The 13,621-nt window shown below is 34.5% G+C and overlaps 1 pseudogene; it reads left to right on the top strand.

Moving 5' to 3' along the window:
- The first annotated feature begins 646 nt into the window (after nucleotides 1-646).
- Nucleotides 647-1,813, top strand: LOC118635279 (annotated as a pseudogene).
- The last annotated feature ends 11,808 nt before the right edge of the window (nucleotides 1,814-13,621 follow it).

The following is a 13,621-nucleotide window of genomic DNA, read 5'->3' as shown; positions in this document are numbered from 1 at the left end:
GAGGGAAATAAGCAGAGAAGGCATATTGTAAGGTATCTTAGTTTGTTTGAGCTGCTTTAACAAGATACCGCAGACTGGCTACCTTATAAGTAACAGAAATCTATTTCTCACAGTTCTGGAGGTGAGAAAGTTCTAGATCAGACACCAGCATGGTCAAGTGAGGAATTGCTTCAGGATAACAGACAATTTTACTCGGTGATCCCACTTCTAGGAATATACCTTAAGAATCCTGAAACACTAATCAGAAAAAATATATGTACACCTATGTTCATAGCAAAACTATATTTATAATTCCTAAGATCTGGAAACAGCCCAAGTGTCCATCAATAGATGAGTGGATAAAAAAAAGCTGTGGTACAGATACACAATGGAATACTATGGAGCTGTAACAAAGAAAGATCTCTTATCTTTTGAGACGCCATGGAGGGACCTGGACAGTGTTATGCTAAGAAAAATAACCCAGTCAGAGAAAGACAAGTCTCACATGATCTCACTTATTTGTGGAATATAATAGACAAAATAAGCTGATGAACAAAATAGATCCAGAGACATAGAAGTAGGATTCAGACCGACAAAACTCAGAGGTGTGGGGGGGGTGGGGGTGGGTAAAGATAAATCAAAGAACTTATGTATATAAGCATAACCAATGGACACAGAAAACAATGCTATGGGAGGGCAGGAATGGAAGGAGGGTGAGTTGGCACAGATAATCTATAAAAATCATGTGACATAATTAAAAGTACAGAATTTCATGTGTTGCTGCTTTCTATTGCACAGCTGTTCGACTTTGCTAAAGATCTGCAGAGAGAAATTTATGATGACCTTCAGGCCTTGCATCCAGATGACCCTCTCACTAGGGACTATGTGGCACCACGAGAATCACAGATCCACTCACAGCCAGGAGAAGAGCAGCCTGCAACAAAACAAGCCAGAGCAGTAGATGTGGGCTGGAAGGAGGAGCGGTACTGTGCTGTGTATGAAGAGGAAGTGAAGACTCTCTCTACAGAGGCCATGTGGAAGTGTTACATCAACTTTTGCTTGGAAAAGTTTGCTAAGACAACAAATAGTCAGTCCCTCAGAGGAAAGAGGCTGGAAAGAACCATGACTGCATTCAGGAAGGCACATGAACTCAGACTTCTACCAGAATTCCTATACAAGCAGTGAATTGAGTTGTTGCTGCATCATGACTTCCTTAAGGAAGCTCTGCAGGTGGCAGTAGCTGAGATCTAATTGTTTAGAGACTCTGTGATGATGTGACAGATGAAGCTGCAGGCGCTGATTGAGTCAAAGAGCTCTGACATAGCCAGGCTTTTTGAAGGAGGCTTTGTGTCCCTGAAACCCCAGGTTTGTCTGCCATTGTGGATTTCTTAGGCAGAGTAGAGTGAAGGAGCCAACAGCCAGGAAGACACTGAAGCCATCTATAAGAAAGCTATCTTTGCTGTCACAGGTACTGACTCAGTCACTCTGAAGGAAAAGTACCTGGATTGGGCATATCGAAGCGGTGGCTACAAAAAGGCCAGAATTTTGTTTAAGTTTATAGGAAAGCCATCCACTTTCAGAAAAATAATTCAATTTGAAAAGGAGCAAGAATCCTGAAAGATGGCAAACTTAAGAGAATATTATGAGACGGCTTTGAGACCGTTTGGATCTGGAGATTCTGATCTTTGGAAGAATTACATCAAAGGAGAATTACCCCCATGGTAGACCTGAGAATTGTGGACAGATATATTGGCGAACCATGAAAATGTTACAGGGACACTCAGCAGAGGAGTTTGTAACTAAACATGATATGCATCAAGCTGGCCATTTGTAAAAAGAGGAAGACCACAGCCAACCTTGTGAAATAGTATTGTAAGCCCTCTGGGCAGGTTTGTGTTACAAATTCTCTGCAATTTACAGACAAGATTTTGTGACATGTTTTAATTTTGTTCCTGTGTTAATCTTAAACTCCAGAAAAGAGAACTGCTGTTTAGTGGCCAGAGAATACTTGTTGAGGCTGGATCCACTATAGGTCCTTAATGTTTCCAAAATATTTGGAAATCATACAACTGAGTTTCTTTTATTACCCTGGTCAGGGATAAATATCTCTAATCTAGTCATAGGGGCTAGTTGAAATGGAATGGAAAGTACATTTCTATTTGTTTATTTTCTCCTTATTATAAAAGTATAAATGGTATGCAGCTGTTGTAGAAAATATGGTGAGAATAGAATAATGAAAATAAAATAAAAGCATCCTGTAATTAAAAAAAAAAAAACACCTTGCTATATAGCTATAGAAGCAAGAGAATGTGTTATTAATAGTCTGTAGGGCAGATATACAAATCAATGCAACACAATGGAGAACACAGAAATAGACTCTTACATATACCTCCAGCTGATTTTTTACTAAGTTACAAAAGAAAATCAATGGAGAAAACATAGTCTTTTAAACAAATGCTGCTGGAGCAATTACATATTCAGAGACAAAATAATAATAATAATGAACTAAAAATCTCACATTATCCAAATTACTATAAATTGTTTATGGATTTAAATATAAAGTATAAAACATTAATGATAATTTATAAAAAATATTTTGCATCTAAGTTTAGATGATGAGTTCTGAGATATGATACCAAAAGCATAATCTATAAAAATAGCAAATGATAAGCTTAACTTTATAAAAATTAAAAATGTTTTCTTTGGAAAATGTTGTGTTAACAGGATAAAAAGATGAGCTATGCATTTGGGGGAAACAACTGCAAACCATATATCCAACAAAAGACTTGTAAGTAGATCCAGAATATATAAAAAATTCTCAAAACTCAACAATAAAACAACCAAAAAGATACAATAATAAGATGTGCAAAAGATATGAAGAGACATTTCAGCAAAGAGAATATATGAATGGCAAATAAGCATATAAAATAATGGTCAACATCACCTATTAGAACAGATGAAATAAAACCAAAGCAAATAAAAAAATAATACAATACCAAATGCTTGTAAGGATACAGAAAAATGATCATGGAGCAAGTGGAACTCTCAAACATTGCTAGTGAATAGAATACCATAAATACTTCAGAATAAAAATTGGCATGTTCTAAAAAAGTTAAATAATCAACTACCTTGGACTCAGTAATTCTACTCCAAGAGAAATAATAAAAAAATATATATATTTATACAAAATAGGATGTTTACAATGATGTTCAAAGCAGCCTTATTCTTAATAGTCAAAAATTAGAAACAACCCAAGTGTACATTAACAGAAGAATGTATAACAGAATAGTGAATATTATTCAGGAATTAAAAGCAATGAACTACTGATATCACACAACATGAATTAATATCTAAAATATGTTGAGTACAAAAAGCCAGATACAATGGAGCATAAAATGTATGATTACATTTATATAAAATTTGAAGGCAAACTAAACTTAATCTATGGTAGAAAAAAAAATTCAAACCGTGGTTGCCCATGAGTGGGGCTTTTTTTTTTTAATCCTCACCTGAGGACACATTTCTATTGATTTTCAGATAGAGTAGGAGGGAGGGAGAGAGAGAGAGAAACATCCATGTGAGAGAGACACACTGATTGGTTGCCTCCTGCAGGACCCCAACCAGGGCCAGGGATTGAACCACAACCAAGGTACATGCCCTTGACCAGAATTAAACCCACAGCCCTTTGGTCCTCAGGCCGACGCTCTAACCACTGTGCCAAACAGGCCAGTGCTGGGACCTTTTAATATTAAAAAGACACAAGGGAACCTTCAAGATAATGGAAATGTTCATTATCTTGTTTTGGTTGATAACTACGTGAGTTAATATTATCAAATAATATAAAAATATGAACTGTGTAATTAGGACCTATGCATTTTAATGTATCAAGTGTAAAACATAATAATAAAAAGTAACAGGGAATAAAGGCTGGAGAATATGGTTGTACTGCAATGTTTATTTTAAACAAATAGATTAAAATTAAAATTATTAAAAACAAAAAAAGTGATAGGAAAAATATTGGTTCAAAGTAATTGCCCAAACATCCCCACTCATGGGCAACCACGGTTTGAATTTTTTTTTTCTACCATAGATTAAGTTTAGTAATTCAATAATATACTTTAAAAAAAAAAATTAGATAAAAGAAAAGCAGGACATGAACTTTTTATATAGTATGTTCATAAATATTTTAGAAACAAGCAAAGAAAACATACAAAAAATAACTGAAAGGAAATATGTCAAAATATTAACAAGGGATTGGACCATGGGTGTCTTTTCCTGTCTCCTTTTCTGTGAATTCAAATTACTTTTGATGAATATATATTATTGTAAACATTAAAATTGCTTTTTAAAAACTATTTCAAAAGAAAAATAGATACATTAAACAGGTTTCTGTATAAGAGTTTTCATATGACTTAATTTATAAGTCAAAAACCAAACACCCAAGAAATACCTAACAACCATTTGTCAGATCATCTATTCTGATTTTTTTCTTAACTGGTTTACTAAATGACCAGGACTTAATAAATAACATTGTAAGAAGAAACAAACTTTATTATTTTGCTTTTATTGGCCTTTAAAATCTTCTCTGGGATTATTTTCTTCACTCCTGGCTGAAAACTCACACATATCCCAGAGTCGTCGTTGTTCTCTTAGATCATAAGCAAACATTCCCTTTGTTTTAATACTATGGGTCTAATTCAATACAATAGTCACATTATTTCAATTCAGTCCAGTGTAATAGTTAAATTCTAATTTAATTTAGTGTGATGCTCTTCTCCCAGGTGAGGCCTGATTTAAACGAGAAGCCTGGATTGGGGAGGGTGAGCACAGATCTTTTCTGTTTTCTAATTCACCATCTCCTTGCTGACTGTCCAAGATTTCTTTTTCCTATAAAATTTTACTGAGGAAGAAACATAAGGTACAGAGAAGTGGTAAACTAGCATGTATGTCCTCTGAATATGGAGAGTGTAATATTGGTTCTTTCACATGTAAGACTCTTTTTGGAGGTTTTTTATTAGGGACCTCTTATTGTACATATTTTAATTAGAAAATGCCTCTACTTTAACTAACTTCTTTTTTTTTTTATCCTCACCTGAGGACATTTTTCTATTTTTTGTTCAGGTAAAGTGGGAGGGAGAGAGAGGAACAGAGAGAGAGAGAGAAACATCGATGTGAAAGGAACACATTGAGTGGCTGCCACCCGCACAACCGACCAGGGCCGGGGACAAACTGCAACCAAGGTACGCGCCCTTAGCGGGAACCGAACCCGGGTCTCTCAGGACCGCAGGCCTACGCTCTAACCGCTGAGCCAAACCGTCCAGGGCTACTTTAACTAACTCCTAAAAATCTTCCCTTCTCTATCTGATGAGCTATGGGTTCCCTGCAGTATTGGAATCAGTTCATTTCAACATGGTCCCTTTCACAACTCACCAGACTAATTTTCTTTAAAGAGGTCCATATTTGATTTTTAAAAATCATGCACTTTTGCCACACTTTGAGCGAAAGTTCAGCCTGCTGCCAAGAGAGCCCTCTTCCTTGTTTTATTGCCTTAGGCCAATGGTACTAGTTTTTCTCTTTTAGACTTCTCAGGCAGATGTCAGTCCTGTGTTTTATAAACTTCATGAACACTTTTCAAACTTTCCCAGGGCTACCATTGAAGCTACTCTCTAACTTTCTTAAAACTTAAGAGTCCTCCTCTGTTCCATTCCATGGTAGATCACGCACAAGGCAATGTAATTCTCTCTAACGGTAGATTAATTTTCCTATTTCCATAGAAAGTCTTCAATACTATTCAAGTAGATGAATACATAATGTTGACATAAATTGTTTAATAACCCCATAGCATGTATTGAACGGGACATCTGGTTCTAGAGCAACCACATCTAGTCAAGAAAGTTGTCCTGTACATAGACACCTAGTGGAGAGATAGTTTGTTTACCATGCCTGTGCTAAACTCCCACGTTGGGTTAATGCCAGTTCCTCTATGCTGACATAGCATAGTTTGCATTCTTCTTATTATGACACTAGCATAGCACCATTTTTGGTTTTATTTTGTTCTCCTCCTCAGTAGATAGTGAGCCATTTGATAATAGAGTCTGTCATATAGCCTGACAATGCTTTGCACTTTATTAGATGATCAGTAAGTGTTTGCAAAACAAATGAATAAACTTACCTTTGCCTTATAATTTAATGAGAAAACAGGCTTCAGTGCCCTGTTTTAATCTTTCATCTGGTTTTGGATTACAGTAAAACCTCGATATAATGAACTAATTCGGGCAAGGGGGTGTCCATTAAAGCCGAAATTCTGTTATATAATAAAGTACGTTTTCTGAACATGTATGTTAAAAATTTAACAAATTGGTTTACCTGTTTTTACTTATGTGGACACATTTGTATAATTAATATTAAGTATGTATAAAAAGTTTAATTTCACAGAAAAGTTTTCTACATGTATTACAGTAAATTTACATTTATACTGAGTAAGTCTAGTAAATGCATGCATTCACTAGGCAGCACAAGTAAACAAATGCACATGCTGGGGCATTGCTTAGCACATGTAGGAAAATCAGCCAGCATGTGTTAAAACTGCTGCAGAAAGTCATACCACGTGACAACAGAAACAATAACTGTGAACCATATTAACTTACACATATGACATACAGAAATCCAAAGTCCATTAAATCAAGGTCTGCAAAATTAAGGTTCTACTGTACTGCTTCACTGTTTGAGGTCTCCTATAGATTGATAATATAGCAAGGACTTTCAACATTGGAAATTAAAGCCTCAGAGTGGAAGGCATACACATTCATTGAGCTCATTTTTTTTTTAAAGCAGAACAAATATATATTTTATATTGGTCATAATCATTGCATTAAGGGATTCTTTAAAATGATTTCCAGAGTTAATTAAAATTGTTTCCTATCTAGGTTATTAATTGGTTTATATACCATTTTCTTAGTGAGCAACTTCAGGAGAAACTCAGCAGCCAAATAGTGAATAAAGTATCGTACATTAGGCAAAAATGTGTAAATGTTCTAAAGTGAATAAACTGATGGTAAATGCAATTGAAAAGGAACATTTTAACAATGAAAAATTTTAAGAGTTCAGAGACCCTTTCTAGATTTCATGATTTGCTGAGCACAGATTGCTGCATTAAAGCCTAGCCCTAACAAAAAATAGATTATTTCCTTCTCAATATGTAAGTTTCACATAATCAAAGTTTAATATATTTGTAGTGATACATGATAGAGATTACAAAATTGATCTTGTATATAAATTTTATATTTTAATGGTCCTATAAAAGGACATAAACATAATGCTTAAAAATATTATTATCCACCTGTAAATGACATACTATAAAGACTACTTTGAAAATGTTTTCATTTTGATAAGTATTTTGCAATAAGAGTTTGATTAAATTTGAACAGTTTTAACAATTTTTTGTTATCAGAGGGCAGTAAAATAATCATACATCACTACCACATCACCATGACAAAATAATATTACATATAGTTTTTACAAAATGAAACATTTCAAGATAAATGTATTTCCATAGGCATACTATTGTCTTTTCACATTTTAGCAACAAAGATTAATCAAATGATTTCTGAGTTCTCATAAAATAAATACAGCTACCAAAAATTTGAATATTTACACTATCATCAGAAAACCATACAGATAAACAAGGGAAACTAAATTATCCATAACCCATGTCTACAACTTAACTAAGGTGGGGAGACTAGTAAACATTTTAAAGTATTCATAAGTGTAAATTAATCGTGCTAAACCATCAACCATATCCAGAGCCCAAGCCAGAATAGAATATCAGATAGACTATGGAAAAAAGAGAAAGAAACAAGGAACTAAAAGAGTAAAATCCATAATAATGTCCCTTCTGGAAAAAGATGGATCTTCTCTGAGAGAGAAAATGATTAGAAAAGTATGAAAACTAATGGATCAGAGAACTGGATAGTGGTAAATTTCAAGAAATGCTCATGGAAGCGTGCAGAGCCAGAAATGGCAGTCCTCGGAAGACATCGCTTCTAACAGAAAAAGAGGCAACTTGGAAGTGGGTTACATTCTTTGGATATTTGGTAGATAGAGGAGAAAATGAAACAGGGAGGATGAGTGAACAAAGGTAGGATATTTAAGGATCCTAGAAAAACAAAAGTGAATCAAAAAAATCAAGCTCTGCCATTTGCATATAAATGTGACATTGATTAAATAAAACACTTCATTTAACATTAGAAACCTAGTACATTATCTAAATGCCTTCAACTTATCAAATGTTGCTGGTTCCAAAGAAAATAAATATTTAAAACAGAAAACACAAGTATATACATATAAAACTAGTCTAAAAAATAATGAGAATCAAATTATTTCAGTTAATACAAATTATCTAGAAAAAAAACAAAACATGAAACACTGAAAACCTATGAGCATTCTAATGTGTATTTAATATTCAGAAATACTTTTCAGATATGAAATAAAAACTCTAATAAGAAATTCAAAAGCTCAGTCACAAACAAAAATAAATGAAAGGTGATTTACCTCGGGAATGAAATTGAATAAAAAAGAAGACTAAGAAGTGAAGATTATTTTACAAGGTACCTAAGGGAGAATAGATTTCAATAAATATGTAATAAGAAAAATAAATAAATAAAAATGATCAAGGTCATGATATTTATTAAGTAAGAACTTCTCCCATGAATAAGTCACAGAGGAGTAAATTAAAGCAGAAATACTTTGCTAGAGGGTACATGAAGTGAGGAAGGGAGTACCTGAGGGTTCCCTGTTTTCACTATTTTCTGCATAAGAGTTTGCACAGTTGGTACTTTCATAGGAAAAATTAGAGTCTTTCTGACATGGTGCATAAGATTTAATTTGTAGCAAACATGAATTTTGGAAAGAGAAATAAGGGAACCAAGAAGGCAAAGATCCAAAGAGTGGTTCTTTAAATCATACCGCCTAATATCTCTGGCTGATGCTGCAGCCACAAATGTGTGGAACATACTTAAAGCAGCTCAGCTAAGAACAAATAAAAGAACTTATGTGCTAAGTAAGAAACAGAGTTTTCAATTTGAACCCAACAAATTTAATTTCCCGCCAAAATGAAACACTCATTAGAGGGGGTAAAAAGTCTCCAGAATATAGCATTCATAATATTTTAGATATAATTCAAAATAATACCAGAAATTAACCCCTTATCTAATATATCATTGTTTATGATGTTCTCCCATACAGTGGGGTGCCTTTCCATTTAGATGACTATTCCTTTTGCTGTGCAGAAGCTTTTGAGTTTAATGTAGTCCCATGTGTTCATTTTCTCCTTTGTTTCTGTTGCCTTAGGTGATGTATCAGTGAAAATTCTGCTGCGTATGATGTCCAAAATTTTGTTGCCTACATTTTCTTCTAGAATTTTTATGGATTCACGGGTCAAATTTAAGTCTTTTATCCATTTTGAGTTTATTCTTCTGTAGGGTATAACTTGATGATCTAGTTTAATTTTTTTTGCATGTAGCTGTCCATTATTCCCAACACCATTTATTAAAGAGGATGTCTTTACTTCACTGTATGCTCTTGCCACCTTTGTCAAATATTAATTGAGCATATTGCCTTGGGTCCATTTCTGGGTTCTCAGTTCTGTTCCACTGGTTTATATGCCTGTTCTTGTGCCAGTACCAGGCTGTTTTGATTACAGTCGCTTTGTAGTATAACCTGATATCTGGTATTGTGATCCCACCTACTTTGTCCTTCTTTTCCAAGATTGCTGTGGCTATTCGGGGACTTTTTTGGTTTCATATTAACTTTTGAAGTATTTGTTCTAGTTCTGTGAAGTATGCCGTTGGTATTTTGATGGGGATTGCATTGAATCTATAGATTGCTTTGGGTGGTATGGAGATTTTAACGATGTTAATTCTTCCAACCCATGAACAAGGTATGTGCTTCCACTTTTTTATATCTTCCTCTATTTCTTTTCTCAATGTCCTGTAGTTTTCTGCAAATAGGTCCTTTACTTCTGAGACTACATGGAGGGAACTGGAAAGTATTATCCTAAGTGAAATAAGCCAAGCAGAAAAAGACAAATACCACATGATCTCACTTATATATGAAATATAATGAACATAACAGTCTGAGGAATACAGTAGACCCTGAAACATGGAAGTAGGGCACAGACTGACATCCCTCAAAAGAGGGAGTGGGGGGGCGGGAAGAGATAAACCACAGAACTTATATGCATATATGCATAACCAATGGACATGGACAACAAAGCTGGGGATGGGGTGGGGGGGATGGGGAGGGAGGATGCCAAAGGGGTAAAAAAGGAGAAACATCTGTAACCAAAAAAATAAAAATATTATAATATCAGATAAGGAGAACTAGGAAAAGGTGATTCCTTTTTAAGCAAAATAAATAAATTAATTAATAAGTGGCACAAACCCAATGATGGAATTAGTAAAGATTTTAAACCAGCTATTATAAGTATCCTCAACAATGTAATACTTCATACTCATAAATAATGAAAAGTTAGTAAATCTTAACAGATAAATGGAAATAAAAATAGAAATTTTAGATGTGAAAAAACTATTAGAGATTACAAGTCATATTCACTGAATATACATATAAGGAGAATATACATGACATAAGAAAGAATCTGTGAACTTGAACACAGATCAATAAAAATCACATAATCTGAATAACGGGGGAGAGATTTTTTAAATTAAAACAAGAGAATGAGAAGATAAACCACAGATTGAGAGCAAATATTTAATTAAATACATCTGATAAAGAACTGTTATCCACACTATACCCAAAACTCTTAAAACGCAACAATAAAATGAAACAACCCAAATACAAAATGGGCCAAAGACCATAACAGACACCTTACCAAATAAGATGTACACATGGAAACTGGGCACAAGAAAAGATGCTCTGCATCACATGTCATCAGGAAAATGCAAATTAAATAATAATAAGATACTAATACAATTCTATTAAAATGGCAAAAATCTAAAATACTGATAATGGCAAATGCTGGTGACAGTGTGGAGCAACAGAAACTCTCATTTATGGCTGATGGAATGCAAAGTCTTATAACCACTTTGGAAAACATGTTGGCAGTTTCTTAAAAAAACTAAACCCTTACCATACAGTCCAGCAATTGCATTCCTTAGTATTTACACAAAGGAGTCTAAAACTTATGTTCACACAAAAACCTGAACATGGACATTTATAGCAGCTTTATTTATAATTTCCCAAATTTGGAAGTATCTAAGGTGTCTTTCAACAGATGAATGAATAAACAAATTGTGGCCCATCCAGATAATGGAAAATTAGTCAGTGCTAAAAATAAATAAACTACCAAGCCATGAAAATTTATAAAGGAAAATTAAATGCACATTATTAAGTGAAAGAAGCCAATCTGAAAGGCTACAATATTTGTAATTCTAAATATGTGACATTCTAGAAGAAGTAAAATTACAGAGAAAATAAAAAGCTCAGCCCAGGCGGTATAGCTTAATGGTTGAGTGTCAACCCATGCACCAAGACGTCACAGGTTCAATTCTCAGTCACAGCACATGCCCGGGTTGTGGGCTGGATCCCCAGTGAGGAGAAGGCAGGAGGCAGCCAATTGATGCTCTCTCTCATTGATGTCTCTATCTCTCTCCCTTCTCCTTCCTCTAAAATCAATTAAGAAAAATTATTTTTTAAAATAGATCAGGGTTTCAGGAAGAGGGAAGCAAGTTGACTAGGCAAAGCATAGAGCATTTTTATGGTGATAAAAATATTCTGTATGGTACTATATTGGTGCATACATGTGGTTATACATGTGTGCAAACCCAGGGAATCTAATACCAACAGTGAACACTGAAGTAATCAATGGACTTTGAATGATAATAACTTGTCAATGTAGGGTCATTGATTGTAACAAATATACCACTCTGAGTTGGGATGTTGGTAGGTAGTGCATTGTTTTTTTGTTTGTTCGTTTGTTTGTTTTTTTAAAGTCTGTATATTATGATTTACACAAAGTAAATGCACATTTACTTTAAAAATATATAGACTTTAAAAAAGTCTATATATACAGACTTTAATATAATATACAGACTTTAAAAAAATTTTAAAATCTTAATAACCTTTCTCCTTGTGCAGAGATACCACTCCCTGGCCTGGTAAATTCTTATAGATAGTAAAAGGCTCAATCAGGAGCAGGCCTTTGCTATGAAAACTAACCAATCCAGAGCCATACCTCTTTTATCTGGACTATACAGTAAAGGAGGCAACATTGCTCTGTGTTAATCATCCCAGGGCCAGGTTCAGGGAAATGAGGGGCCATCTCTATGGCTTAGAACCTTCCAAAGGAATATTATATAAAATGTACAAGAGAACCCATACAATTAATATTTGTCTACTATTTATCCCTGGCTAGTTTAGCTTAGTGGTAGAGCAACAGCCTGTGGACTAATGAGTCACCAGTTCAATTCTGATTAAGGGCATGTCCCTGGTCCTGGTCAGGGTTGTGTGGGAGGCAACCAGTCGATGTGTCCCTCTCACATTGATGTTTCTCTCTCTCTCCCTTTCCCTCTCTCTCCCTCACACTCTATTTGAAGTTAAACAGAAAACTATCTTCAGGTGAGGAGTAAAAAAATAATAATAACAATTGTCTGCTATTCAATTAATAGTTGACTACTCATCAGGAAGTAAGAATACCAGAAGAGAATGAAATATCTTTAAAATGCTGAATAAAAAAAAAAAATGCAAACCTTCCATCCATATTTTCTTTTTCCAATGAAAATATCCTTCATGAATGAAGGGAAAATAAAGACATTTGTTAAATAATAAAAGAAAAAAAGAAAAAGAATATGCTCCCATCAGGCACATATTACAAGAAGTAGTAAAGGAAATATTCAGTCAGAAAGAAGTTGATACAAGATGGAAACTTGGATCCTCAAAATGGAATAAATCACTAGAAATGAAAAATAAATTAAAAAGCCCTGGCGGCTTTGGCTCAGTGTTTAGAGCGTGGGTCTGCAGTCCAGAGAGACCCAAGTTCAATCCTCACTAAGGACACGTACCTCGGTTGCAGTTTGTCCCCAGCTCTGGTTGGGTCGTGCGGGTGGCAACCACTTGATGTGTCCCTTTCACATCAATGTTTCTCTCTCTCTCTCTCTCTCTCTCTCTCTCTCTCTCTCTCTCTCTCTCTTCCTCACTCTCCCTCCCACTATATATGAACAAAAAAAAAAAAAGGAAAAATGTCCTCGGGTGAGGATAAATAAACAAATAATAAGATAATTTTCCCTTAAACTCCTTCAAACTACATAAGAATGTTTAATGTACCCCATTTGTTTACTTTTTCCTTTGTCTCCCTTGGCCTAGGTAATGTATCGGTGAAAATTCTGCTATATAAGATGTCTGAGATTTTGCTGCCTACATATTTATCTAGAATTTTCATGGTTTCACAAATTACATTTAAATCTTTTATCCATTTGAAATTTATTCTTGTGTATGGTATAAGTTGGTGGTCTGGATTCATTTTTTTGCATGTACCTGTCTGATTTTCCCAACCATTTACTGAAGAGGCTGTCTTTACTCCACTGTATGCTCTTGCCTCCTTTGTCAACTATTAATTGAGCACAATGGC

The sequence above is a fragment of the Molossus molossus genome, unplaced genomic scaffold, assembly GCF_014108415.1.
Source record: "Molossus molossus isolate mMolMol1 unplaced genomic scaffold, mMolMol1.p scaffold_m16_p_2, whole genome shotgun sequence".
Taxonomy (NCBI): domain Eukaryota; kingdom Metazoa; phylum Chordata; class Mammalia; order Chiroptera; family Molossidae; genus Molossus; species Molossus molossus.
Note: the sequence above shows the minus strand (reverse complement) of the source record. Positions and strands in the feature narration are given on the sequence as shown.